General features: G+C 47.0%; 1 protein-coding gene across 1 annotated transcript in view; it reads left to right on the forward strand.

Moving 5' to 3' along the window:
* The window catches only part of RBM20 (RNA binding motif protein 20), a 157,828-nt gene that overhangs the window by 70,950 nt on the left and 61,983 nt on the right, over positions 1 to 24,895 (forward strand). The window lies entirely within an intron of this gene.

Consider the following 24,895-nt stretch of genomic DNA (forward strand, 5'->3'; position numbering starts at 1 on the left):
TGATGTAATTCCATGATATGAAGTTCAAAATTAGGCAAAACTAATACTGGATATTAGACAAATGGTTACCTTGTGAAGGAAGGAGGTATATGAGAGGACCTTTAGAATACTAGAAATATTCTACATTTCCTGATTGGAGTGGTGGTTAGATGGGTGTGTGTGTATCTACACCACTTATTGTACATTTCTACCCTTTATTGTACATTTCTTATTTCACAATAAAAACAATTATTTTATTTTATTAAACAATTTTAAATTATTTTAAAATATATATTTCTAAAATTTAATTTAATTTAAAACATTTTAAAGCCAATCTTAAACTCATCTTGGTTTTCAAACTGGTTGTGAGTTTCCTGAGTCAGAGATCCTGGTTTATACCTATCTGGGGGTAATTCCCAAACCGATAGAAGGCCCACCTCCTCAGCTGGGCTTTCCCTGCAGGTCAGCAGAAATAATTTGGGGGCCCGGGAGCTTGCCCAGTTTCAGCAGAACCACAGCAATCAGTCTTTTCTTTTCCCAAAGGAAATTCAGTAAATGGTGCCATGGATTCTTCAGACACAGCGTCCCCTACAGGGAATCTGGCTGAGGAGCTCTGTGAGAAGTGGGCAGTCCCATGTGCCTGTCATTCCTCATGGGACACAGGAGACCTGTGATGGGAGCCCAGACCCACTGCACTGAATGAATGGGAAGGGCCGATTATGCTGCAGAATTCATAGGAAATGTGTGACATGTTCCATAATGTCTCAGAATCCTTCAGGGAGCTGATCCGTAGCTGGAAAAGGTGTGGGGAGGTGTCAGCATCTCTCCAGGAGGTGACTGCTGCAGGTGGCACATCTGGCTGGACCCGGGGAATCAGATGGACGTCTTGTTGTTTGTTGAGTGTGACCTGGTCTCATGAGGACTGAGGGGAGCCTGCACATGTCTGAGTTATGCTGTGTCAACATGCCTGCTTTAGTTCAGCCAACAGCTCTTAAAATCTTACCTGGTTTGTAGGAAGAGTTTTGACCATGAAAACTGCAGGAATTTGTACTCCGGGAGGTGTTTGTTCGACAAACATGTATTGGGTGCCTTCTCTGTGTCAGCGTGTGCCGGGCACTGCTCTAGACGTGGGGCACCTGCCGTGAATGGAACAGACAACATCCCCGACCTCGGGGTGCTACTACGTTCATCCACAGACTCCCCTCAAAGCAGGATTGTTCTGCTGAGCTGCCCGACATCTCAGACAATTATGCATTAGTGAGAAGTGCTTATGTGGAGGCACAAGGAAGAAAGAAAGCAGGAAAGAAAGAAAGCCTTCTAGATAGAACCGGATTTGAGGCCTGGGCTGGTGGGGAGGCAGAGTGGAGCTTGAAAGAGCTTCAGCATCCGCTGGAATCCCAGCCTGGGCCACTTCCAGGGGATATAGCTTTGGGCAACTTGATCTGTGAAACGCTGATCTGTGAAACATACAATAATCGCCATGAGCAGGACTGTTGCAAAGATGAACTGAGATGGGGTAGGTCCAGCCCCTGGCCTGGGTACGTGGCTGTCTTGGCCATGGAGCTCTGAGGCTTCCCAAACACACCCCACACAGCAGTGAGAAAGCCCTGCCGGCGGCCCCGCCTGCTCCGTGTTCCCAGCCCCAGCTGGGCCGTCTCCCTTCTGCTTCCTGCCCCAGCGCCCAGACCTGCTCCAGCCTCCCTGATCCTCAGCAATGCAGACTTGTCTGGGAACTCGGATGCTCAGGCAGCTTGGCATTTCTGGCCAACTGCTGAGCTGAGACAGGTTCCTTGTCAAGGCCAGGGCCAAGGAAGGAAGTCTGGTCAGAGGCCCCAGGGTTGCTCGTTTAGGATTTTGTAAAAACCTGTGGTTTGGGTGTGTGTTTGATGGCCTTGACTGTGAATTGGGGTGGAGCAATGTTGATCTTGGATGGTCAGGATGCTCTTGTTCTGATGGGTTTGCGTAGTGTAGGTCGCTAGGCTTGTGTGGTGGAGAGAAAGCTGAATTTTTTTTTTTGAGGTTGGGTGTTTTTGAACCAGCCAAACCTGAATTGACTGGGCAGACCTGGGCTCCTGAGTTAGTACCAGCTGGATGTGAGTGTTTCATGGGTGAAGGTGGGGTCTGGAAAGGAAGGTTGACCAAGGTCCGGGGGGAGAGGGAGACTGCAGAGGAGCTAGTGGGGCACAGTGTGAGGAGCTGCCTTTCTGCAGAGCTGGGTTAAGGACCTGGCAGAGAGGTGGAGCCGACTTCCTTCCTGCCCTGCGCAGCTTCCTCCCTGACATGGCCCAGTGGGGAGTGTGTATGTGAGGCAATGTGGGGCCACCTCGACCTGCGCTGGGAGTGGACTGGGGACCCCTCCTTACTTTCATCACTCTCCTTACTCATGAGGATGGCAGCAGATACAACATCATTATTTGTGTGAAAACACGTGAACACATCTGCTCCAGGGGACAGTGTTCAGGTGCATGGGACAGCGTGCTAGCTCTGCGAGTTCAGGGAGGAGGCAGAAGTGAGCTGCTCCAGCCTGGGAGAAACAGCTCAGCGGCCCCTGGTCTGGGGGCTTCTGCCCAGGGTACCATGGCTCTCATCATCAGGGCTCAGGTCCTTCTCTGCCTTTCTGCCTGCATTTGTCTTTGCCTTCTGATTCTGTGGACTTTCCATCCCTCTGGACCAGGAGGGCAGCCTGATCCCCGCTTCCCTGGCAGTGCCCCGCACTCCCCCGGGTCACCTGCTTCCTGGAGGCTCCCATCCCGTCCGCACATCCTCTGTCCTTGCCGTCCACACCGCTTTTCATCTGAGACCGCTTTTCCCTCCCACAGACAAGAGCCCTGTGGATAAGCTGAAAAATACATATATTAAAAACATCTTTAATGAAAGTGTATTTGACATATAACATTGTGAAATTTAAGGTGTCCATGTTAACGTGATGCACTTATATATTGTAATATGTTTGCCGTTGTAGCGATAATTGGCACCTCCACCACATTACGTAATTGTCTTTTCTTTTTAGTGGTTGGGATTATGCAGTTCTGGTCTCTTAGCATGTTTGATGATTATAATACATTGTTATTGTCTGTATTTACTGTACTGGGCATCAACTTTCTAGAGCTTATTTTTACTACTTGCTGTAAGTTCGTATCTTTAAACAACATCTGTCCTGTTCCCCCACCCCCATTCCCTGGTAACCACTATTTTACTCTCTGTTTTTACAAGTTTGGCTTTTTTAGATCCCACATATAAGCGATGGCGTACAGTCCTTGTCTTTCCCTGACTTACGTCACTTGTCGTGTGCTCAAGGTCCACCCCTGTTGTCACAAGTGGCAGAGTGTCCTTTCTTACGGGCTTACTCATCACTACGTTTTCGTGGCTCACTGGGATGGCCAGCCTCTGGATGACCTCGCTCACAGGGCTGGGGCCTCAGAAGAGATGGTTAAGACATCCAGTCCGTTCTCTCGCTCTCTCTGGAGCCCCATCTTCAGGGAGGCCGGTCCGGGCCTGTTCAGGAGGTGCTGGTGTTCCCAGAGGGCAAGGTGGGGAGCTCTGAAGTGGAGGCTTGGAAGGTATCCAGCATCATTCCTCGTGTTTTCTTTTCTCAAGCAAGTCATCAGCCCTGCCCGGATTCGAGGGGTGGGGAAACTAGATTTCCCTTCTTCATCAGAGGGCCTTCAAAGAATCTGTGGCCATACTTAACCTACCACACGGTAGTTATTCTCGTTACAAAACGTTCTTACACACAGTGCAGTGTACAGGTGATGTGCTGTGGAATTGTGCACCTGAAACCTGTATAATTTTGTTAACCAGTGTCACCCGATAAATTCAATAAAAAGGAAAAAAAGTTCTTTCTTAGAATATTCAGTACTGACGTACCTTAAGCAGAGCGTCCTGGAAGAGATTTAAAAAGTGATTCGACTCAAGGCCCAAGAACGGGTGCCCGTTATCACGGGTTTCCTTAGTGCTTTGTGTGACCGCCAGGTGGCGGCATTGCTCAGGCGACCTGCAGCATTTCAAGGCCAGCACCAAATTCCACCCGGAGGTGCCCTGAAAGCTCAGGGACTGAGCTCTGTGGCTTCAGTGGGTGGATGGGGCTGCGGTGCTGACTACGGAGGGGCCTGGGGTGAGCACTGTAATGGGCATTAGTTGCTCCTCGGAAAGGAAGCACAGTTCTCAGCCAGATTCTTAGAGTACTTTTGTGGGAACAAGGAAGGATCAATGAGGCCTCCCCACGTCCCAGATTCTGCAAATGTCTGCAGATAAGGTGCTGCAAATATCATCTCCTCACCAGAGACACAATGGCAAAGAATTCCTGTTCGTAATGAAGTATTGTTTGCATACTCATGAGCTGCCTATCAAAGTTACATTACATTGATTTCATTAGTGTTGCAAATAATTCTCTACCAGTGTTTTCTCTACTCTCTGCACCATTAAGGTAATTTGCAAACTTAGAAACAACAGTACATGCAAAAAGCTGACGTCGCCTGTAGTCTAGTTAGTGATGCTGTGCCCGTGTCAGGGCCTGGTTTTGATAACGTAACGTGGTGCCCTGTATGATGTTACCATTGGGGGAGGCTCAGTAACAGGGACAGAGACCTCCCTGTACTATTTTTGCAGTTTCCTGTGAGGCTATAATTATTTCAGAACAGAAAGTAGGGGGGGAAAAGCTGTTTATAAATAACCCCCACCTGGTTGTGTATTACTGATGTTTGCATTGTTGTTTGGGTGAAGGTTGAGCATAGATTTAAAAAAATTTTGTTTTGATGTTTGGCCAGAGTAGCACCCTTTCCTCCCACTTCACATCCGCTGGCCACCTCCGCAGGCAGGGCCCAGGCAGACTCTCTGAGCACCTGCCGGACCAGCCGGTCATCTGCGCAGAGGACGCGGAGCCAGGAGGCGGAGGCGCCTTCCCCTCCCTCCTTCCCCGCTGCCCCCTGAGCCCTTTCCCGTTTGGTGTCTTAATAGTGTCTTACAGCACTCCTCTCGGGCTCCTAGGAAGGCACTTCTATTCCCATTTTGTGGATAGGAAACTGACTTGCCTGAGGCCACCAGTAAGTGGGGGCGCCAGGCTAGGAAGCATACAGGCCTTTTTCACCCTAGGTTTCTCTTGCTAATTCCTCAGTAGGCTACAAAGAGAAAATACTTTTCTAAGTGAAGTAATAAAACTTCTTTAGAAGTGTACATGTTTAAACCCCAAGCCATTCTTTCCCGTGTTTTTATTTATTGACTTGCTCTATTAAAGTGCAGCCTCGAGTGCCCATGCGGTGTTTTCAGTAGAGAAATGAAACTTTCTCTTATGAATAAATGAGCGGAAAAAGCGGTATTAACGCCCCCGCCTCATCCCCTCCCCCAGTCAGTGAGAAAACATAGGTGGCAGTCGGCTAGTTCTGTTAGTTCTGGCAAAAAGGCATTTCCTGAGATTGAATCAAGGGCCAAAGGAGACTGTTGTTATGTTTTGCTGACCAAAAGAACAGTGGGAACTCTCCAGATAAGAAGCAGATTAAACCTGAAAAATGTACGGAGCGCCCAGAGGGCTTTTCGGTTTCCGTTGCTCTGGGCGCCCTGCGGGAAGGCTCCTCCCGGCCTGTCCAGGGCCTGGCTGTGGAGTCGGAGACCAACGCCCATGGAGTCACAAAGAAGCCGCAGGGGGCAGATGCTTTTGTGCTCATCTGTTTCTAGAAAGGTGGGCCTTGAGGCCTGGATCACTCAGAAGGGGTGTCGGTCAGGGAGGGTGCACTGGACTTGGGCTGGATGTTGAGGTGTCAGGAGAGAGCAAAATTGCAATGAAAAAGCCAGGCTCTTAAAATCAACTCTTTATAATCCCTCTTCACTAGCTGTGTGCGCCTGGAGTAATGATTTCTGTCTTCTCAGCCTCAGCCCCCATACATAACAACGCCCATAACATAACATTTATTATTTAACCATGTTAGGGTGTATGATTCAGTGTCATTACGTGCATTTATAACTGTGTGCAGCTGGCAATCCTGTCTAGTTCCAGAACTTTTCCATCGTCCACACAGGAGACCCTGAACTCATCAAATGATCACTCTCCTCCCCCGGTCCTGGTAACCACCAACCTGTGTTCTGTCCCTACGGATTTGCCTGTTCTGGAAATTTCACATAAATGGAGTCATACAATATGCAGCCTTTTGTACCTGGTTTCCATCACTCTGCACAGTGTTCCCAGGGGTCATCCAGGTTGTTTATTTCAGCCCCAATTTTACATCCTGCAGAGTTACTATGTAAAAGGCACCATGGGGCATGGCTAGGAGAGTAAGACAGGTCGTGCCCTTAAGGACCCTTGTGCGCTAGAGAAGAGAGGCGTGTATCTAGGTGATGACACGTCATACAGGAAAAAGCAGCACCGTGACCCCAAGTTCGCGGGTGAAGAGGTCTGTGGTGTGTGTGGGTAAATGCGGGTGGTCCGGTGTGACCGAACTGTAAGCCCACAGGGGGACAAAGTGGGAGAAGGACCCCGCTCCGAGCTCAGTGCCTTTCTGGGAAGTCGGGACTGACTTAGTGACAATAGGAGCCATGGAAGGCATTTGGGAGTGATGGGAAAGGAAGGGGTATTAGCATAATCCAGGCAAGAATGTTGACCAGGGCACTGGCAGTGGGAATGGCCAGGAGTAGATGAATTTGCTATTCATAGTGCCGACCTACTCAAAAGAATTTGGCCTCTTCGGCCGGGCCCTGGGGCCGAGTGAGATGAAGTGAAGATGGCCCTCAAAGGATCCAGCAGGAGGCCCTCCAGTCCAGCATCCCCAGCCTCTCTTTCAGCTTTGTCTGCACTGGGCTGAATGAGACAGACTGCTAAGTAATAAAGGAGCTTTAGTGACACCGTAAGGGAAGGCTTTATGGGTCTTCCTGGCAGAGCCCAGCTGATGGCTTATCCTGTCTTCTCAGCTTGCCCTGGTCCTTCAAGCCAACCATTCAGGGATTTTCATTCCCTGGCCTCAGTACAAACTTCCTTCAGGGGCTCTGGACTTTTCAGGGACTAAGCAGACTGTCCCTTATCCCTGGCCCATGCTACAGTGGTACTTAGGACCATAATGCTTGTCCCCGTTTTACAGATGAGGTACTTAGAGGCTGAAAAGCTGCCTGTGATGATACGGCAAGTAAGTGGTGGGGCCGAGACTTGAACCCAGGACTGCTGCTTCAAGAGGAGCATGACTGCCTGTGCCTGCTGCCCGCCTGCGCTCGCTGCTGCTGGGAGTGGGCTCCCCTCCTTCCCCGCTCCGATTTTACCCCAGTGGGAAGTATAACTCATTTCCCAGCCTTCCAGCTCTTTGCCTAAACAAAGACGGGGATGCTTTGGGGTCAGGGGGTGATAGTCATCTCGTCTCCTGACGTTCAGGTTCTTCCATGGACCTCAGGCAGTGAACTAGGAGCTGGAGACAGTGACCCGACAGGAGCAGCTGATGGCTTAGCCAGTGGCGGGCGAAGAGAGCAGGGGCTTGAGCCTAAGAAAGGAGCACCTTCTGTTTCTCTCTTCCTCACCACGGGCATCTTCTTGTCAGGAATGATGGGAGGTCCAACTGGCTTTGTGTGTACGGCCTCAGGGGGACTAGGCTGGCCCCATTCCCGGGAATCGCATTCTTGCTGAGAAGCCAGAAGGTGTGTGGCATCCCTCCAGCGGGGCCGTGTGAGCAGCCCCCTCCTGCCTCTGGAGTTGCTGCTCTGCACAAAGGAATAGGTCCTTGTGCATCCAAAAAAATCAGTGACCCATTCAGGAGCCAGTTAATCCCTTCAGTTAATTCCATTCCTACGGGATGGAGAAGGAGGGGGAGGAGTCACAGTCTCCAGAGGGTCATCAAACCCCAAGTCCCTGAAGTAATTCGTTTTTTAAAAACCAGAATCCGTTTGTTTTCTTCACGAACTTCAGAGCCTTGCTTTATGAGCTACCATAAAGTTAAGTATGTACACACACACACACACACACACACACACAGAGAACATTTGTCTTAAAACCATCTGGCCAAATATTGCCCCAGCATCCACTGCATTTGCTAAGGTCAGAGAAGCAGTAAGTGTCAAAATAAATACCAAGCAGCAGAGTTCAGAAGTATATAAGAAATCAGCAGACATTTATCATACATTTATTGTGTGACAAGTACTGTGATATAGTAGATGGAAAAAAGTGTTAGATTTAGGCCTTAGTAGTTGGAAAGATAACATCTGAGAACACAAAAAAGGCAACTCCCTGGTCAACATCGTGCTTGGTAGGGAAACCTTAGAAGCATTCCCGATTAGAGTTAGAAATAAGTAAGGACACTAGATATCACCCCTGCTGTTTAACATTGTGCTGGAGGACCTAGACAATGCAACAAAGCAAGAAAAATAAATGAAGTTATGAAGGTGGAAAATGAGAAACAGAGTCCTTGTTATGTGGAGATGATATGATTCTGTACCTTCAAAATCCAAGAATTTTCTAAAGTATTATATATAACAAAAGAAGTAAGCAGAGTATGGTATCAACATACAAAAAGCAATAGCATTTCTGTGCAGCAAAAATAATCTATAAGAAATGCTATAGGAAGAAAATGTTGTTCATAACATCTAAACTACATGATACCTGGGAACAAATTAAATTAAACCTGTATAGCCTTTAGTGGAGAAAATCATAAATCATTATCACAGTATGTAGCACGTGGACAATGACATGTTCATAGAAGGGACAGCTTATTAGCATGAAAGCATCTCGTTTAAGGCAGTTCTAATAAAAATTCCAAGATTTCACTTAGAACTATACCAATTCTAAAATTCATTTGGGAGAGTAAGGTACATAAATAGGTCTGATACTTCTGAAAAAATACACACACAAAAAACAAAGAGATCAATAAATCCTAAGAATCCCTGTGAAATTGGCCTGGGGTAGTGGTACGTCACCAGTGGGAAAGCCTGGGCTCTGCAGTGACTCATGCTGAAGCAACTGGCTTTCTACAGAAAAAGATTAGATCTTATCTCAGGGAGCACAGAAGGATCAATCCCAGCTAGTCCTAGACCTTAAGATCTAGACTTTGACACTGTTGGAAGTTAACTCCAGGAGAATATAACCTCAGGGGTTAAAAAGAATTTTTTAGGAAAGACCCAAAAAACACAGCTCAGAAGTGGAAAGGTTGATAAAGTCGACTCTGTTAAAATATTATTGTTCATGGGTGTGTAGTGTGAGAGTACGGCTTAGACGTATACACACAGACGTTGCCTCTGGGCAGAGAGGGAGGGGAAAGGATGAGACAGGGGACTCCACTGCGTCCGTAATGTTAAAATCGAGGAAAGACTAGCACTGGTTAATTCTGGATGGTCGGAATATTAAGCTTGCTATATTTATAAATATTTTTGTGTTAAAAAAAAATATTTTTTTCAAGAAAACAGAGTATTCACTTCCTCAGCACATATACCCAAAACAAAACAAACAAATAACACAAATGAACACAAAGCAGCTGCCAACCCAGATCAGCAGGCAGTGTGGAAACTACAGTTGCTTTAAGGAAATTGCCTGCCCCCTCCCACCCCCAAAGTCTGATCCTGGTCCTGGCGCTGCCACTGACAGGCTGTGTCCCTGGGTGAGAACCTTCGCTCTGGAAGACAAGAGGGTTGGGCTGGGCCGCCCCTGCTGAGATCCCCTCCCTCCCAGCTCTCAGACTCTCCCTCCTCTCCTTCCTCTCCCCCCTCTCCCTCCCCTCCCTTCCCCCTCCCCCCCTCCCTCCCCTCTCCCCCCTCCCCCTCCCCCTCCCTCCCCCGTCCCTCCCCTCCCTGCTCTCCCTCCCCTCCCTCCCCTCCCCCTTCCCCTCCCTCCCCTCCCTCCCCTCCCCTCCTCCCTCCCCTCCCTCCCCTCCCCCTTCCCCTCCCTCCCCTCCCTGCTCTCCCTCCTCTCCCTCCCCCCTCTCCCTCCCCCTCCCTCCCCTCCCTGCTCTCCCTCCCCTCCCTCCCCTCCCTGCTCTCCCTGCTCTCCCTCCCCTCCCTCCCCTCCCTCCCTCCCTCCCTCCCTCCCTCCCTCCCCCTTCCCTCCCCCCTCCCCCTCTCTCCCCTCCCCCCTTCCCTCCCCCCTCCCCCTCTCTCCCCTCCCCCCTCCCCCTCCCCCTCCCCCCCTGCTCTCCCTCCTCTCCATGGGAGAGGCTGCCTTTGGAGGTGCAGGGAGGGCAGCATGCAGGGCGGGAGCTGCCCCCCACACGCTCTGCAGGAGCGCACGGAAGTGGCCGTCCCTGCTTTCAGCTCCTTCTGGCCTGACCTCTTAACTCGGATTTCTGTTTTCCTTGACAGGGTGGGTGTGGGTGCCCTGCAGTGATGCGTGTTCCCTAGCAAGTGGCAGGCTCTTAATTAGCTGGGACTGAGTAGGAGTGGCTTGCTTCGGACATTGATGGACCAGCTTAATTGGTCTCCATTACTGCTTTGGAGTCATAGCCTGAAGAAGAGCCAAGAAATACACCTGGGTATGGTGAGGTGGAGGGAGGGCGGGTGTCAGGGGGTCTTTAGGGAGGAAGCAGTATTTTGATCAAGGTGGTCACCTGTGGGCTGGTCATACAGACACAGGAGTGTTGGGATCTGGCCTCGGCTATGGCCCTGTTGGCCTGTCTTGCCTCAGTTTTCTCATCTGTGAAATGGGGCTCAGAGGGTGAGTCCAGAGTGATCTATGAGATCATTTCCTCTTTGCAGAGAGGAGGCTTTGAAAACAAAAAAACAGTTACCCACTGGGCCTGGGTGTTTGTAACCAGAGTTATTACTGCTCTCAATTCAAACAGCGTGTAACCAAGATTTCAGTCGTCTTAAGTAATTTTTGCGTGTGGACGGATTCTTTGAAATGTACAGGATGTCCCTGTAAAACCGGTTTGGGTGCCAGATGATAAGAAAGTCAGAGTTGAAAGGCAGGGCATCCTCTAATGCCCCTCTTTGCTGCAGGAATGAATTTTAAGAGTCTCAACTGAGTATCTAAACTGAGAGGTATTGTAGCAGGGTCAGATTGGGGGTGTAGACACACGCGCACACCCCCCATTCATCTTGGTCTTTGCACTGCAGGTGCTAAAGAAATTCATCTTCTTCCTCTCACAGCCCGATTTATCTTTTCCTCTCTCTCTTCAGGTTCTTTCCCTGCAAGGTGGTTTGAGAATAAGGGGCTGGAGAGGCTCCATTCTGTGGTCACGACAGTGTCTTGTAGGTTGTGCTCTAGACAGGCCCTAGAATGAACCCACTGTGGCTACTGTGACCTGAACAATTTGTGTGGAAATAGCAATGCTTTTTGAAACCCATGGTTCCCAAAGTTCTGGCTGTGATTTGACTTTGCAACTTTTAAAGTTTATCACTAGCTTGTTGACATGGGTGAGGAGAGAGTTCTCATTTATGAGAGAAAAATTGAGAGTGACACATGAGGGCCCTGTGTTTTCAGTGACCGGTGTTGGAAATTTTGTGCTTTAGGGCAGTTGTTTTCATCTGTTAGGAGAATATATAGAAATCAGCAATAAATGAAGTTGTTCTTTAAATATTTATTTGTATTAAGATAGAAGTGGTTTCTTTAAAACTTTGTGGAGGTTTATTTCTTAAGCCACTGTGTGTGCTTCTCCCCCCCCCCACCCCCTTGCGATTGTCCCTCCTTTCCACCCCGTAGGAGTTCTTGGGTCTGGGGCCATGGCCTCTCCCCTCTCCCACGTGGTGCTGTTTCCCTTTTGTGCGATGCACGGCCCTTTGAGGTTTTAGTAGCATTATTTTTGGCCAGCATCCCATTGGAAAGCCACTGTCAAGTCCAGGCTTGATTACATGTCCTGTCTTTTAAATCCCTGCTCTTGCACCATTTGAATGGTATCTTTGCATCAGTATTAAAGGAGAGTCTTGCGAAAGCGCTGTTAATTACAGGCACTCACATTTCTGGCCACTAGCGGGACTTTCTTAAATGTGCAGAATAGTTAGAGGCAAGGGGAGGCAGACTAAGTTCTGGGGCTATCTCAGTGCAACAGATTTAACACTGGGAAGTTGGTTGGATGGATTTGTGACATATGGAGTGTGCATACAGGGGAGGCAAATAAAAAATAGATTATGCCTTTTTTGGAAAAAATAGAAGTCAGCGTTAATTCAGTTAACTGTCTAGATGAAGTCATTATTGCCTCCGGTAAATCATTCAGTTTCATTAGACTTTGGCCACATCATCTATAAACTTGGGTATAACAAGAATTTATTTGTCTGTGGACAGAGGCTCCATGAGATGGAGCCTGGAGAGCTCATCTATGGATTTTTGATTTGCTAAACACTGAGCTGAGTCTGGACATAGAGCTGAGATAGTATAGTCTGGACATAACCAGTTGAAAGGGATACATATGTGATTTTTCAATCATTTTCCATTGTAGAATATTGCATACATGCCAGAAATACTTAAAGCATATATGCAGGGTTTAAAAAATTAAGACAAACACCTATGTAACTATCATCAGGCCATCCAGTGGAATGCTGCCGGTTCCCAGAGCCGCCGAGTGCCCTGGACCCATCCCAGCTCCCTTCCTCACTTACCTGTCATGGTAATTTCCGTGCTTTTCCCTATAGTTTTACCACCTGTGTTCCCTCTACTACTTTGAAAGTGACACGTCTGCTGTTCTAAAAATTACAGTATTTGTTAGGGACAGACTGATAGATAGAGAGCAGGCAGAAAGCTCTGGTGGGGGGTGGAGGGGTTGAGCAAAAAACAAAAAAGAGAGAGAGAACTCATGGACATGGACACCAGTGTGTTTATTGCAGGTGGGTGGAGGTGGGAGAGGGCATAGGGGAGACAAATGGTGATGGAAAAAATAAAATAAAAATTTAAAAATAAATAAAAATTGCAGTATTTGTACTTAGAGTTTAAAGTTTATCAAAACTTTCATTTCCCCTTGGGTCATACAAGGTCCTTGGAACGCTCTAAAAACACCCACTCCGTGTTTATTTTCTCTCGTGGCTGGGTGTTTTAATTCCATATATTTAAAAAGAACACTACAAAATGTGTCCTTCTACACAGTCAGCGTGCATTTGCCAGTCTTTGCTCTTCGTTGCTCTTGTGTTTCCAGTTTTCCACCTGGGATCCTTTCCCTCTGTCTGACATGCAGCCTTGAGAATTTCCTTTGCAGGTACTGAACTCCCAGGTTCTCTGTCCCGAAAACCCCTGGATTGGTCCTTCGTGGTGGAGGGATACTTTGGGCAGTTGTATTAGTTTCCTATGGCTGTTGGTGACTTAGAACAACACATTTATTTCTGTGCAGTCCGGAGGCCAGCAGCCCGCAGTGTGTCTCGGGGCTCACGTCGAGGTGTGGGCCACGCTGCTCTCCCCCGCAGCTCTCAGGGAGAACCCGTTTCCTTGCCTTCGCCAGCTCCTGGAGCTGCGTTCCTTGTAGACCTGGCTTCGTGGCTCCTTCCTCCCTTTTCAAGGCCAGCCTCATAGCATCTTCATATTTCTGTCTCCTTTTGTCACATTGAATCTCTTCCGTGACAAATCTCCCTCTGCCCCTCTCTCGTAATAATACATGTGGCTGCATTTAGGACCCACTCAGAAAATCCAGGAGGGTCTGGAGACCCTTAGCTTAATCCCGCCGACAACGTCGTTTTGCCATATAAGGGAACATTCACATGTTCATTCACTCTGAGCTGAATATCTTTGGGGGCTATTATTCTTCCTTGCACGGGAGTGTATAGAATTATAGATTGGTCACTATTTTATTTCAGTATACAGTTGACCCTTGAGTATCACAGGTTTGGGCTGCATGGGTCCACTTATATGCAGATTTTTCCCACATCCACCATTTAACCAACCTCTGATCAAAAACAGGATTTTCCATCTGTGCCTGGAAATCTGCAGATACAGAGTGCCAATTGTATGTATTGTTCTATGCCATTTTTCTAAGGGATTGAGCCCATGAACTTGGTTTGGGGGGGGTATCCAGACACTAATCCTCCATGGATACCAAGGGACAACTGATGTTTTAGGGGAGTCAAAAGTTATGCATGGGTTATTAACTTCACGGGGTGGGTCAGGACCTCTAACGCCTGAATTCTTCAAGGGTCAACTGTATGAAAGATACTAGTCAGCTATTTTCTGGCTCCCCTCTTTGATGTTGAAACATCTTTTCTCAGTCTAACCATCATTTGTCTTAAGGTAATCTACCTCTATATGTATTTTCAGATTTTACTCTTGGTTTTGATCACTGTGATATGTCCAGGCGTGCATTTTTTTATTTATCTTGGGGTTCTGTGGGTGTTTTGCATCCATGGAGTCTTTCAGTAGTTTTGAAAAAACCAAACCTCAGCTGTTGTCTCCTCAATATTATCTCAGCTCCACCCTCAGCCTCCCCCCGCTTCTGGGACTCCAGTGACATGTGTGTTGGACCTTTTTCCTATATTCTCCTGTTGTAAATCTACTCTTCTGTGTTCTCCATATTTTTGCTTTTCTATGCTGTATTCTGGACTTCTTCTGATCTAACTTCTGGTTTCTAATTCTGTCTTCTGTTGTTTTTAATCTGCTGCCAAACACTTCTGTTGACATTTTAATGTTACTGAGTTTTCCCTTTCTAGAGTTTCTGTTTGATTTTCTTCCAAACCTATGAGGTCATTTTTTACCGTTTTTTTCTTCCCTGCAGATGTTTTCAAACTTGTCGTTTACTTTCTCCATGTGGTAGGCACATATAAACTTCACAAGTCTGTTCTGAAGCCCGTCCAGGTCTGTCACTGCTCTCAGTTGTTTATACTGGTTCTCACTCATGTCGCCTTATTTCCCTGTGTGTATGAGCACCTTGAACTGTTTTGCTGGCTGTTGCCCTTAAAAATGATTTGCGGAGATGACCCAAGGCTTGGAATAAGTGTGCTTTTCCCCTTCTGGCTGCGTTAGGGGCACTGGAACTTGGGGACCACTTCACAGCGAATTCGTTGCACATCTGTGCTGTTGATTTCTGGTGTGAAGTGCGTATGATGTCAGGTCCGTGGCCACAGTTTCCCAGGAGTGTTTTATCACCCTTCCTCTCCTCCTCCTGCTCTGCAGAGGTACAGAGCAGCCTCTTTCAGTGCCCGTGGGCCAGGGAGGAGCAGCAGGTGACAGGTTGGTTCTGATTCATCCTAATCCCGAGACTGTAGCCTTTGGGGCCCAGCTTAATGCAGGAAAATGTATCCTGTACATTTTTACAGTGAATGTGCTCTGTGCCTTGATTTCTGTCACTTTTATCCCTCCAGTACCTTCAAGACACACAAATAATCCTCTGGTTTCTTTGGGTTCAAGTTCCCCCGAAAATTGGCCTGGCGGGGCTGCACTGTCTTTTCAGCTCCCCGGTGCTTTAAAGGTGGTTTATCCAGAGTTGTTTTCAGTCCAGAGAGTTTATCCGAATAACCCACACTTACAGGAAATAGCTGTTCCATTTTTATTGTATAAAATTATGCCTCTGTGTTTAACAACCATCGCCTTTAGGAACAACCATCACCTTTGGGAACTTTACAGTGCAAAAGGATCACGGGAATGTAGGCCTACAAGTTTTTATTTGTTTTAAGAGAGTAGTGACCATATGGAAGACTGATCTGGTGTAGACTCTCGGGAGAAAAAGGGTGTGAGAATCTTGATGGGTTGTCCCATGACCACAAACTGGAAGATCCCATCTTGCTTGATGCCACTCAATCTTTCTTCAAGGGGTAGCTTCAATTGGTTGGCCAATAAGTGGCATCGCTGCTTTGAAAAAATAACCACCAAAGGAAAAGCACTCTCTGCTGTTCCCCAGGGCCCTCAGCCGGGTCCTGAGCTGCCCTGTAGTGGCCAAGGTCCAGCCTTTCCAAGTTAGGGGCAGCTCTGAGGGCACTTGGTTTAGACTGAGGCCGTAGCGACTGCAGCAGTTAGCAGCCTCTTCTCTCCTGCCCCGATGCCTCAGCACGCCGCCGTGTGTCTGTGACAGTGTGGGCGGATTCCTGCTCCGGCCTGGATAAGTACCTGTGCTTGGGCCAGCTTTCCCAGTCCAGTCCTTGGCTCACCCTCCGCTTCATGCTTTGACCAGCTGGTCTTGGATCAAGGCCTTAAAACTTTAAATCCCAAATTTCAAGAATGGATATTTGACCCTTTGGTCCTCTTATCCCAAATTGTAATCAACATGAGGAAAAGCCTATAAATCATTGGTTGATTCAGAAAACATTTAAAGGAAACCTGCTGTCTGGAAGGCATCGTGCTGAGCAGTGTGGGGTCCTTGCCCCCAGATTGCGTATAACCTGGTCCTATGCAGAGCACTCAAGGATGGTCGCCTAAGAAGGAAACGGATTGGCAGGGGCCCCCGAGGCTGCTTGTGAGAGTGGCCTGTGATGTTTGTCATCCTGTTACTTACGAGGTTTGATTTGGCTGATCCGACTGCTGCTGTTCTCTTCCTGTCCCACACCTCAGGGACTGTCCCTCCCGAATCTGGGCTCACGACAGTGAATGTGATTGTCCCACCTGGAGGAGGACCATCCTTTGGCCACAGTGTAAAGGTCGCTGTCGTACTCTGTTTAAAGACTCAGCAAAAGACAAAGTCATGAAAGCCTGAAGGCGGGAACTAATTAATCCTGTGGCCTGTCACCAGGCTTCATGCAATCATGGCCAAAAAACAAAAATCAATTTGTGGTTTATGCATCACAATAGACTTAATTTCCTGGAAATCATTTCAGGATGGATATTGGAATTTGATTACTGAAATGCGGCTGGAGTGAAAGTCATTCTGCAATGCTTCTATGAAAGTGAGGTTGGCACATCTATTGGTAATGCCATCGAGAGAGCGGTTAGAGCTTCAGCAAGCAATTGCCCTGTATGCCTTTAAGAGGAAACTAGCTTAAAAGCAGGTTTGTTTCGCCTTGGCCAGCGTGGCTCAGCATCTCCCTGTGCACCGAGAGGTCGCCAGTTCGATTCCTGGTCAGCGTACATGCCTGGGTTGCTGGCTCTATCCCCAGTAGTGGGAGGATAGTGCTAGAGGCACCCAATTGATGTTTTTGGTCATGAGTGTTTTTCTCTCCCTCTCCTTAAAATCAGTAAAACTTCTTTTTTTTTTTTTTTTTAAGCTGCTTCTCTTTCCTGGCGAGCTGTCAGGCTGTTAGCTTCCAGCTCTGCAGCCTCCTTGATGATGGGGTTCCCTTCCTAGTTCGATGCTGAGCGCAGATTCGGCCTATTCTTGCTTTTGCTTCCTGTTGGTTGTTTAGTCTTCGTGTGTGCTATTTTTCCAGGCCCTGCTCCTCTGGTTGTATCACTGAGTTGTTTGATCCCAAACAAAGGGAACTCTTGACTCAGCTTGTTATGAATGTGACACGTGGCATGTTCCCACTTTTATATCTTTATACTCCTCTGGTGTTTGGCCGGGGACCCTGCTTTCCTGAATATAATACCCTTGCCATTCCAATGTTAACTGAAATAAATAATAAGACCCAGTTGTAGTAGATGGATCCTCTCCTCCATCTCTTTTCTCCCTCTTCCAGAGGGGCATCCGAAAGCACTCAGATATGCAGAGTATTGAAATACCAACTCTGCAGACTTAGCGAGATCCCACCTTCTATGACTTGCTTTTGTATATGCATGTGGAGGAAAAGTGATTCCGTGGTGGCGGGTGTCTAATACCCAGTTAGAGGATATTTCGATTTTTTGCAAAAGCAGAGAAGGAAGACAGTGCAAGTGCTGGGCGCAGCGTTTTGACTGACTCACGGAGGCGATAAAGGCCACTGGACTTCTTAGAGGAGAAACAGGACAAAGTTGGGCGTCAGCTACTCTGCTCCTGTCTGGGCGCTTCCACAACACTCAGTCTCCCCGGGTGCTCCTGATGGCCCCACACTTTGACGTTATCTTGGCTGATATTATCATGGGAAGATAAGCTGCAGCTGTCTTGGGTGGCTGGTGTCCTGTGATCTCAGAGTGATGGGTAGATCCCGCTGTGAGTCATCGATTCAACAACATTTACTGAGCTCCTACTTATGCCTGGTCCTGTTCTAGGCACTGGGCATGTAGCAATAGGAGAAGCAGACAAGATCCTGTTCTCGTGAGTTCCTATTCCAGGGGAGGGACAGGCAACCAGAGCACGAAGTAAACAAGGTAATTTCACATAGCGACAAAGGTAGGACAAGGGGACGGAGAGTGACCTGATGTACTGCTTTAGATTCCTGGTCCGAATCTTAGAGAAGGAGGCTCAAGCAGTGCTGTCTAGTAGAGCTTTCAGAATGCTGGAGATGTTACCTCCTGTGCTGTCCAGTACGGTCATAAGCCACTAGTCACATGGGGCCATGGACACCTGAAAACTGGCTGGTACGACTGAGGGAGCTTCAGCATTTCACATTTTATTTAATATTAACTTCCATTTAAATAGCAACATGTAGTTCACAGCTACCCTGTTGGACAGTGCAGAGCTAGAGGAAGGACTTCAGGCAGAGGGAGCAGGTTATGCAAAGGTCCTGAGGATATGGTCACCCTGAGTGGTGACCCTGAGAACCCGGCCGGGGTGTCTCTGACTGGAAGCCATGCTCGGTCTTTAAAGAGCAAATCTGAAAAATCTTAAAAATGCTTCCTGCCTCTGTTTTGTGGGCCCCTGGAGGACCTACAGAGGAATGAGAGTTAACCAGATGGGAACTAACAACCTCTGCCCAACAAAGAACCCTCTTCCTTTCCTGGGAAGGGCCGGTTCCCGCACCGTCTGACTCACAGCTCTCGCCTGGCTTCCTCTGCTGGCCGCTGTGCAGGACGTAGCCGCTGGGCGGGCTGAGCTGGTTCCTTCTGGGAACGAATCCTGTTTTGTTCTCCCCTTGCCTCATCCTGGAACAAGATGCTGGAACCTCGACCATTGCTTTTCCAAGGATGTCAAAGCAAATACTTCTCACTGCCTTCCTTTTAGCCCAGGGACCTCAGACATCATCATCTTTCCCGGCTTAACTTTTCTTTTCTCTCCCATGTTAAAGATGGCAGGGCTGGCCCTGCTTATAAAGAGAAACTGGGGTAAATTTAGAGGTAGTTTCACCATGAGTTACCACTTACATGGAAAGAGTTAGGAAATAAAAGAAGAGAAGAGTGGGGAGGCGAGAAGAAAGTTTCCAGGAGTGTTTCCAGTGGTTTTTCTCTCCAGCCACACGTGCTCTGGGATCTCTTAGGCCCTGGAAGCCTCTCTACCTCCTGGCCAAGAAGTGGGCTATTCCAAGCAGCCACTGGCTTATCCCAGCACAGCAGGGGAGGGAGTGGCCGTGGCAGGGACCAGCTCTGTCCATCCAGTGTGAGTGGAGATTCAGCTCCAGCAAGATTCCCAGCCGAAAACAGACATGAGGTGGCCTCTCCTGGCTCAGTGCGCTGAAGATTAGCTAGAGGAGGCCCAGCCACACCGTCTAATCCTGGGCTAGCCTGGATCCGTCATTGGTTACCACGCTCTGGGAGCTTGCATACTCCATAGAAAACACAGTTACCTAGCACCACCCCAAAAAATACATAAAACCAAGCCAAGGGATCAAAATATTAAAATCGGAGACCATAGCCCAAGCCCACTTCCGGGGACTGAGGGGTGACTCTGCCTCTTCCCCTTGGTGACTGTCTGCAGGTAGCTCAGGGCTCCCCCTCCCCTCCCCTCCCCCAGACCAGCAGTGGTTTGGGGTGGGCAGGCGAGGGTGAAGTGCAGAGGCTGTCGACTTTGAACTGTGGCAGGTTCAGAGAAGCTGCCTTGATCTCGATGATCTTGATCTCTCGGTGAGAGGCCTGAGGTCATGAAGTGAACCCTTGTTTACCCCTGATCAACATGCTGGCAAGTTCCGCCTGCTCTGTGCAAGATGCCTTCCTAGAGAACACGGTGAAAACCCATCTGAGTCGTGTGCTCTGGCCTCCACGAGAAGACGCGCGTGGCCATGCCTCTTGAGGGCACCTCCGCGCTCCACGTGCCTGGCTCTTTGCTCTTGGCGTGTGCTTTTCCAGGAGAGAAGTGCCTGCTATGGGAAGGGGCCCTGCTAGGCAACGTCACTGGAAGGTCCTTATTAGCTCAACTGAATTCATTTGTCTCTAAAAAATTACTTTTTTTTTTTCACTGAAAAATAAACATGTTTCTTAAAGAGAAGCTGGAACATTTGCAAAAGGATATAGAAGAAAAAAAATCACCTAAGATGCTGCCATGAACACAGCTGCCCCGTTAGCATTTTGGTGTCCTCTCTAGTAGGGTCTTTTTTCCTCCTAAGGGTTATTTTGCCTTTTAATGTCTGTAACTATATAAGTAATATAAAATTTGGTGCATTGGTTTTTAATTTAACATTGAATAGTAAGTTGATAGTAAGCATCGCTTTTGATGGCCATGTGGTAATGCCCCTGGGTTCCTGTGTACGTGGCATTTGGGTGTTTTGAGCCCCAAGGACTCCGTAACTGGCTGGAGGCCACACAGTGAGATGCTGAAGAAGCCAGGCACGGCTGAGTGTTCCTCATACTCACTGGTCCTCAGCCTTTCACTGCCTTCCTCCCTTACCTGTGTATGACCCTTCTCCCACCTGCCACCAAGGATCACCACACCACCAGCTTTGGGACCTCTCCCCAGGAACGGAGGCCAGATTATCCCCTTCCATTGTGTCCCTTCAAGAAACTCAGTATCATAATAAATAGTATCTGTTTGGGCCAGATTTCCCTCCTGCTTTTCCCAATCTGAGTTCCACCCCCAAGTTCCCAACGCCTCTTACTCATGCTAGCTCTGTGCTGGGCAAGGGATTAGGCACAGGAAACAGGGCAGGCTTGATGTCCAGCAGGTGGCCGTGGGCTGTGGTGCTCTGGGAACTGTTGTTGTCAGGGTGGATGAACAACGTGGCTCTCACTCCCTCGCTCCCCTCCTCAGAGCTCTTCCTTCCCATGCGGGACTGGCTGCATGGGCATGGGCATGTGTTCACACAGGGCCTCTGCTTAGAGGGGTTCTGTGATTGGTTTAATGCTCTGCTGTTGCCGTCTTGAAATTCTTAAAAATTTTGAACTATGTGACCCTGCATTTTCCTTTTGCACTGGGCCCCACAAATTATGCAGCTTGATGACACTTGGAACACACCTTATCTGCAGCGCTCATCTTGTTACTGTATTATTTATACTTTGTGACTCACCTTGCACACTGGGAGGTGTTTTCGTAGAAGGACAAGGTCTTTGTAACCAAATAGACTTTGTTTCAGATGACTGTGTACTGCCTTTGGGACTTTGGGTAAGTTATCTAGTTCTTTGGAGCCTCAGTGTTCTCGTCTGTGAAGTGGGAATAATGATCTTAAATTTTTAAGACTCGTGAAGATCCAGAGACTATATGAAGCAGTAGCATCATGCCTTGTGTATCCACACTCAATATACCTTGTGTTCCTCCTTCCCTCTTTGCCTGGCACCGTATACAGTAGGTGCTCAACATGCACGTATGCCTGTGTTTTCTTCCAGAAGTTTTATGGCTTCGTGTCTTATATTTAAGTCTTTAATTCATTTTGAGTTCATTTCTGTGTGCTGTGAGAAAGTAGTCCCGTTCCATTCTTTTGCATGTATCTGTCCGTTCTTCCCAGCACCACTTACTGAAGAGACTGTCTTTACCCCATTGTATATTCTTGCCTCCTTTGTCATAGGTTAATTATTCTATAAGTGAGGCTGTATTTCTGGGCTGTCTGTTCTAGTCCATTGATCTATAGTTCTGTGTTAATGCCAGTACCATGCTGTTTTGATTATTGTAGTTTTGTGGTATAGTTTGAAACTAGGGAGTGTGATACCTCCCACTTTGTGCTTTCTTAAGATTTCATTGGCCATTAGGGGTCTTTTGTAGTTCCATACGAATTTTAGGATTCGTTGTTTTAGTGTGGAGAAGAATGCCTTTGGTGTTTTAATAGGGATTGCACTGAATCTATATACTGCTTTAGGTAATGAGGACATTTTAACAATATTAATCCCTCTAATCTATGATCCTGGTATATACTTCCATTTATTTGTATCTCCTTCATTTTCTTTTTTCAGAAAAAAGAAAGTACAGGTCTTTGACTTCTTTACTTAAATTTATTCCTAGGTATTTTATACTTTTCAATGCAATTGTAAGTGAGATTATTTTCTTAATTTCTCCATTTTATTGTTGGTTATTGGCATATAGAAATGCAACAGATTTCTCTATATCGATTTTTGTGTCCTCCAGCTTTACTGAATTCATGTATTAGTTTTAATAATTTTTTGGTGGCATTTTTAGGATTTTCTATATATAGTATCGTGTCACCTGCAAATAGTGAGAGTTCTACTTCTTCCTTTCTGATTCAGATGCCTTTCATTTCTTTGTCTTGTCTGATTGCTGTTGCCAGGACCTCCAGTACTGTGTCACATAGGAGTGGTGACCATGGGCATCCTTGCCTTGCTCTTGATCTTAGAGGAAAAAGCTTTTAGCTTTTCACCATTGAGTATGACATAGCTATAGATTTGTCATATACAGCTTTATTTTGTTGAGGTATGTTCCCTCTATACCCACTGCGTTGAGTTTTTATCGTAAAAGAATGTTGAATTTGTCAGATGCTTTTTCTGCATCTATTGATCTGAACATATGCTTGTCACCCTCCGTTTTGTTGATGTGATGCATCACGTTAATTGATTTACAAATGTTTTACCATCCTTGCATCCCTGGAATAAACCCTACTTGGTCATGGTGTATAATACCTTTAATGTATTGTTGAATCCGATTTGCTAATATTTTGTTGAACATTTTTGCAGCTGTGTTCATCAAGGATATCGGCTTGTAATTTTCTTTTTTTGTAATGCCTTTGTCTCGTATGGATATTAGGATAATGCTGGCTTTGTAGAGTGAGTTTGGAAGCATTCCTTTCTCTTCAGTATTTTTTGGAATAATTTAAGAAGGATAGGTATTAATTCTTTAAGTGTTTGCTAGAATCCTCTGGTCTCGGACTTCTGTTTTGGAGGGAGTTTTTATTACGGCTTCAATATCATTGCTAGGTAATCAGCCTGTTTAGATTTTCTATTTCTCCCTGGTTGAGTCTTGGGAGGTTGTAAGAAATTTCCTCATTTCTTCTAGGTTATCCAGTTTGTTGGCATTTAATTGTTTATGGGATTCTTTAACAATTCTTTATATTTCTCTGGTATTGGTTTTAACTTGTCTTTAATTTATGATTTTATTTATTGGGCTCTTTCTTTTTTTCTTAATGAGTCTGGCTACAGGTTTATCGATTTTATTTATCTTTTCAAAGAACCAATCCTTAGTTTCATTGATCTTTTCTATTTTAATCTCTATTTTGTTTATTTCTGCTCTTTTCTTTATTAATTCCTTCTTCCTGTTTACTTTGGGTTTTGTTTACCCTTTTTTATAGTTCCTTTAGACGTAAAGTTAGGTTGTTTATTTGGGATTTTTCCTGGTACTTGAGGCAGGCCTGTGTAGCTAACTTCCCTCTGAGAATAGCTTTTGCCACATTAAGTTTTTAGAAAGCTGTCTTTTCATTTCCATTTGTCTCAAGGTAGATTTTAATTTCCTGTTTGAGTTCCTCTTTGATCCATTGGTTAAGTAGCATGTTGTTTAGTTTCCACGTATTTGTGTTTTTTCCAGTTTTCTTCTAATAGTTGAGTTCTAGGTTCACACCACTGTGGTCCTAAAAGATGCTTTAATATAATTCAGTCTTCTTGGATTTATTTAGTCTTGTTTTGTGGTTTTATATGTGATCTATCCTGGAGAAATATTCTATAAATGTGTATTCAGTAAACTCTTATCCTAAGAAAGTTCTGAGCATGATGAAATTAGACAGAGTTCAGAAGGGCAAAATGTTCAGTCCAAGACTGGAGCTCCACCTTGCACCTTGGGGAAACCTAGTAGATCATGGGAGGGACCCAAGGCCTGAGCAGAATGAAGCTGCGGCCAGGTTGGCTGGTTCCCATAGGTCAGGATCTGGGACTGGCGCCTTTAGGTGTCTGTGACTGCGTCATGGGCAGAGAGCCAGGTGAGCCTGGGGCAGCCTGTGGGCTGTGACTAAATTAGGAAGAAAGAGTCCTTGGGCCCTCTGGGGAGCTAACTGGGCAAGTGGACCTCTGGTGGAAAGCTGGAAGCGGGCTATTTAGACAGACATGACTGGCTTTCACCTTGACTTTTCAGTGGTCTGCGGGAACATCACACGCAGAGTCCTAGCAGGAGAGATGCTCCCCCGATACCAGTGAACATCCCCCGCCCCACCTCCAAGCGTGCATGTAAAATAGGAGAACCCAGGGAGCTTTAATCCCTAGTCCTTTATAAACTATTTTGGGGAGGTTGTACCTTGTAAAAAACATAACCTCCTGGGTAATTTTGAGAGGGGATTATATTGGATCCTGGACATCACAGATGAACATCAGACCTTCCAGACAGGACAGACTGGATGATGACTGCCTTATGTAACCTGGCAACGAGGTCCCTTTGGACGGCAGATTTTGATTTAGAAAATCATGCGAGGGTTTCGTTTAGTGTGATTGTGTTGTGTTGCAGTGTAAGATTGGGGGAGAAAGAGAAGGGACACAAAGTGGCAGGAGAGTGGTGGCTCCTTGGGGGAAAAGTGATCAGGTTCCTAAGTAATTAAACTGTAAATCAGGCCAAGCTCATCCCCGGACCCCAGGAATTTACTAATTCCCTCTGAGAGGGCTTCCTGGCTTTGTTTTGGTTTTTTCTTTCGTCTTCTTTTTTTGCGGGTATCATATTTTCTGTGAGACTGGTGGAAGGGCTTAGTCTTGGAGCAGTTTCTCAACTGTGGCACTATCGCTATCTTGGGCTCGGTGATCCTTGTTTGTGGGTTCTGTCCTGAGGATTGTAGGATTTTAGGAGCATCCCCGATCTCTGCCCAGTAAATGCCAGTAGCAACCTCCAGTTCTGACAAACAGAATGTCTCCAGCCTTCCCTGGGGGGCAAACTCACCCCCCGCCCAGTTAAGAGCCACTGCTTAGAGCAGAAGACAGTCCATTCTTCCTGCCGAAAAGTGTCGCAGTTCCCACTGGGCAGGTGAAATGATGGGCCCCCACGCTCCA

Source organism: Miniopterus schreibersii (genome assembly GCF_964146895.1).
Source record: "Miniopterus schreibersii genome assembly, chromosome: 14".
Lineage (NCBI taxonomy): Eukaryota > Metazoa > Chordata > Mammalia > Chiroptera > Miniopteridae > Miniopterus > Miniopterus schreibersii.